Here is a 5,441-nt window from a genome sequence, read left to right as displayed (position 1 = left end):
CGTTGGTTTCTGTGACAGGTCAGTTTAGTTTTAGTTTCATCCTGCTGGGGAGTTGCCTCTCAGGCTGATTAGAATAGCCAGAAGAAGAACAAAGAATAAAAATAAAGAGAATAACTAGACACAATGCAATTACTCAGCTGGGAGTTGATGTCAAAGGCAAATTTCAATTACAGCATGATTATTAACTGTGGTCATGCTAGCCTAAGATAAATACCCTCATTCTAACACTAGACATGCTAATTTTAGCCTTTGTCGAGGACTTTCAATAGCGAAGTGTTAGGCACAAAACTCCCAGAGGAAGCAATGGGAGCTATCAGCTGTGGCTGAGATGCTCACGGTGAAGATTGCAGTGAAGCCAGCACAGTTTTGGCCTGTGTCAGCAGCCCTGAGGGGATCACACCAGGGATGAGTCAGGAGCTGACCAGTCCCAAGCCCTCCACTGGTCCCTGTGTGTAAAACAGGGGAGGAGCGGACACAAGGTCATGATCTGCTTAGAAATATCATCATACCAAGGTGACCAGGCCTGGGGACACCAGCTCAGCGGGAGGTTCTGGAGCCAACCAGCAGAAGCAGCTTGCTTTCTGGGCCCTGTCATGTTTTTCTATCCTCAGGATAAATTTCTGCTCCAAAGCACAGATTTCTATTGCTCATGTAAGAGGTCCCAAGCTTTGAGCAAATTCAAGTGCAAAGGGAGGTTCAGAAATGGAGACATGGCTTTGGGAAAACATGAATAAGGTGGGAAAGGTTTGAGAATGATGCCTTATTTACAGTGTTAGGAGAGGAAAGAAGGTCCTACTGTGCTCTAGTGACTGTGTGAGAGAAAGCTGATAATTAAGACAAGGAAAAACCCACTGGGGTCATACGAAAAGGAAGACTCTTTCAAACTTATGCTACATGAGTACAGATCTGAGCCTTTGACTTCCAAAAGAGTGTCCTCTCCAGGGAACAGAGCCAGGCACAAGACCCAGGCATGAGGAATTTAACATCCAAATAACCGCGAAAATTGGTGGCTTTCAGGACAGCTGAGAACTTACATTTCCAAGTGAGTCAATGGGACCACAGATGCTCAGCACTTTGAGAGTCGGGCACTCGTTCTGTCATGATCTGAGGAGCCCCAGACAGGGAGGAATCTGGTGCCACTCTTGAAGGAGATGAAATGGGCTGGTTAATGGTAATTGTTCCACTTCTCACCATAGCATCTGTGTGTCTTTGACAGAAGGCTGTGCGAGGCTTTTCCACTTGGGGTGTGCAATGGACCTGAAAGACCTGAATCACAGCCCTGGGTTATTTAGGTGTGGCCTAGAAGATGAGAAAGTTTTAGATTCTTTCCTAGGAAAATTCAAGGTAACTAAGCATCCAAAGAAACTTCAGTCTGCTTTCATGTGTAACAAATCACACGAAAACACGTGCAAAGTTTGGACCAAAGGAATATAGAAAGCTTAAAACGCCAGCCAACTAAACTGGATCCACTGAGATAAATATTGGGCATCTCTTTTTCTAATTACCCCTTGAAACATTTTTCTCCTCTGTTTGACAAAATTAAATCATCTCAGTAAATCATCATCAACCAACCATCTGATTATTTTCTAAAGACTCCATGATTCTGCCTTTTTGCTGATCTCCGAAAATTCAAATTTTTGCTGCAGAGGACTTGAACCTGGAAGTCTGTAATTCTTGATGCTTTCCAAAACTAATCATTACAAACAAGAATGGTTATTTGCAAAATAAAGAGCATTAGAGGATTTTTTTTTAGAAACACTGAGCATTTGAAAAGCAAAGTTACTTAGAGGAACAAGGTTCCCCTTGTATGTTTTGCTGCTATTGATTTACAAAATCATGTAAATCATATGTAAAAACAACTGAACAGCTAATGCACTGAAAAAAACCAGCTTTGGTAAATTGGTGTTGAAAAGGACATCTGTGAGACTGAGACATAAAATATTTTGAGATCATTCAACTGAAATATATCATTTGCATTCTGTCTAAAAGTTTTGCTGGCATGATTTTCTTGGTTAGGAAGGCAGAAAAGAAATCTCTGAATAACCAGCAAAGCTCCTCTGACTAATGACCTTAAATCAGTGTAATCATTGCAGCAAAACCCACACTTTTGGCAGTTTAATTTATTTCCTTTGAGGATCCTGAGGGATATTATTTTGCCATTTTAAGTTCTATCTCTCCCAGCAGTGCTGCTGATAAGCTTAATTGGTTTATATCCTTTCTCATTTATTGTTATGTGAAAGCACAGCAGCAAACAATTCTCCCAATCAAAAAAACCTCATATACTGTTCATCTTAATTACAGCTCCTTAATCTGAACAGTTACAATAATTTTAATTGGCAATCATGGCCCAGAAGAGATGAAACCATGGAGATTGCCCCCTCCCTGGAAGTGTTCAAGGCCAGGTTTGATGGGGCTTTGGGCAACCTGGGCTGGTGGGAGGTGTCCCTGCCCATGGCAGAGGTTGGACTGGATGACCTCTAAAGTCCCTTCCAACCCAAACCACGCTGTGGTTCTGATTCCATTCTAACAATTAGTCTGCAATACTGGGATAGTTTTACATCTCCTATAAAATGACCTTGTTTCACCTGAGCTTTTTAGCCATTAGAATGAAGAAACCCAGTTGAGAAATGGCAAATGATAAATCTTACCTACAGCTTCACCACCAGACTGACTGATAACTCAGCTGCAGTGAAGCCAGGCAGGTGACAAAATGGTTTCTTTGGTCTCATTAAATGACCAAAGGTATATAAACATTCACTGAGAAAGGAAAAAGGAATTAATTTCAGGAATGCAGTCATGTTCCTATAGAATGACCGCACAGGGATAGCAAGACAAACAGCCACTGGTGTAACCAACAACAACTTCTGTGTAGTAGAGAGGAGGATCATTTAAACCAGAAGACTAAGCTGGAGGTTTCTACACACCAGCAGAAATCAATTCCATGGCCAAGGTCAACCCTGTTACAGCTTTTCTTCCATTTTCACCATTCTGTACCATTATACTTAAATTAGGTTCTAGAGAAAGTCCTGTTGAGTCTGTCATGAACTTGGATTACTCTACCTACTACGCAGATGAGTGTTTGTGCACAATCAGCCATGAGAGTTGACAAGATTGACCTTTGAATGGGTTTTAAGTGATATCTTTAATTCAGTTAATGTTGTTATGGGTTGAAGAGTTAAAATTAACAGATTATTTTCTCTTGTGTGGTCAATAAATGACATTTTGCTTCTGAAAACATAGCCTTCTTCATTAAAAAATAACTAATGAAATCTAATAGTACAGAGAGATTCTAGATCATGTGATGTAATACCAAAAAAGATACCAAAAGTCTGTTCCTGGGTTCTATTTTCTCTTTTAAAAAACAATCTAATACAAAGTGAACCCTTTCGTCTTCACAAAGACAGAAAGAAGATTACTTTCCAGGTCTGGTTAACATAGGTTCTCTTTGTTTCAGTGATGTCTCCATTTTACTATATATATCTCTTTTAGAGTTCTAAACAAATATCGGCGCATCCCATAAATTAAGAAGATTAAATAAGTGTAGCATTAAAAACAACCAAGCCAGGCTTAACCCTGGCGTAAAGGATGAATTAAGCACAATGACACCAAAGAGGAACAGGAAACTCTGAAAAGCAGTAGGTAATTATTGTCTCTTAATTTATGAGATGGATTAGAGAGTAAATGCTTAAAGAGAGCACACAGAATAGAATAAGTGCTTTTCACTGCAGAATAATTGTGCAACGTAAGACAAGGACAGCCTCAGCTTACTGCAAAGCACTCACCTCTAGCCATTAAAAACCCTAACTACTTCTGCTGGTTTAAAAACTTTCTTTCCATTACATAGTAATGAAAAATTCGGCTTTTCCAATAAATCACTTAAACCTCCCTCTTTTGTTCAAAACTGTGCTCCCTTGTTCCCCTCTTTATTATTAACGTCGACTCTGTGGGATGTTACAACAAGGCCTCACAACCTGCACTCTATCACCCGTGGAGCTGCCCAAGTTGCGATGAAAGCTGAGCATTGCCCACCTTGAGCCTTGGCCATTTTCCTCTGCATGATTTGAGCTGTAGCTGGTGATCAATGGTGACCTCTTTCCAAGCTGTCTCAGCAGCTCCCTCTTTGCATGGCCCCTCTGACATTTTTTGATTTAAACACATAACAAACAGCTAGACCATCTTCTCTTTCCTCTTCCAAAAAAGATGAAGGTGTGAACAAGGGGAGCATGAGCATTTAATGGTGGGGCACACCTATGATAGTCCAAACCACACCAGAACATTAGAAAATCACCAGGAATTTGACGTTATCATTATAGAGCTTGCTACAGTCAGGAATTTCAGAAGAACCCACCTGCAAGAAGCACCCACAGCTGTGTCACTAAGAAGACATATGTGCATCTTCCTCCCCCTCCTTTTTTCTTTGGTTTTCTTTTGAGTAAATATTATCCACCTTTGAGACATAAACTGTCTCCTGAAAATGCCCAAAGGATTTTGCAGATCCAGAACTAAGCTTTCTGGTAACTGCTAGCACAAAGTTCTAAAGGCAGAGGGTACCACGTCTTGACATCTCTGTGGCTGTATTCAACTCCAAACTAAAAATAATATTTCATGTGAGAAAATGAAAAGCATCACAGAAATTCTTTGCATTGATCAAAACTGAACATGATAGCTGCTTTACTTTTATTCTGGCAATGATTTCATTGTATTAAAAGCACATTTCTAGCTACTAATTGCAAAGAGATGTTCTTATATTCTTTTTTCTTTTCTGTACTGTCCCTATTGAGGCTTCTGGGAGTTCTTCAAGAAACAAAGAAAACAAGAAAATCAACTTTTCCATTTGTTCATATCATCCCATTTTCAACAACACATTCAGACCACTGACTGAAATGTTTTGTTTGACCACATCAAATTCATGCATTCTGATAAACTACTGCAAGTATCTTACTCTTGTCTCAGCATGCCTGAAACAGTATATGCAAAAATGTCCTTAAAATAGGGGAAAATCGCAGCAAGAGGGGGGGGAAAAGAAAGATAGAAATGACATATTAGCAATGAAAAATGCTACTGAGAAGTAATATATTTTTGCTTGGCACAAATAAGAGGCTCCGTTTTCATTGCCAAAGTCAAGTCAGATTACTTTTCAGAGTTATGCAAACCTCAAAGTTTTGCCTGGAGGAGCTCCTGAAAGGGAATTTGAGGAAGGTTCATTCCAATTCCTGCTATTTGATCCACAGAGGAGAAACGCTGCTGGCTTTAGCTCAGCACGCCCTGGGATGCTGTTGGGCTGTCGTCTTTGAAAGAAGAGAAGCATTGCGGGCAGGGAACAAGGCAAGTGGTCTCTATGCGTGACTTCCAACAAGCCTCAGACACGGGTTATTAAAAAGCTAGACCTCCATCATGCAAGATCCAAACTCCAGAAGTTAGTTGGCTATTTTACATCAGTG

This window comes from Mesitornis unicolor, unplaced genomic scaffold (genome assembly GCF_000695765.1).
Source record: "Mesitornis unicolor isolate BGI_N332 unplaced genomic scaffold, ASM69576v1 scaffold4185, whole genome shotgun sequence".
In the NCBI taxonomy this organism is placed as follows: domain Eukaryota; kingdom Metazoa; phylum Chordata; class Aves; order Mesitornithiformes; family Mesitornithidae; genus Mesitornis; species Mesitornis unicolor.
This window is presented reverse-complemented; position numbering follows the sequence as displayed.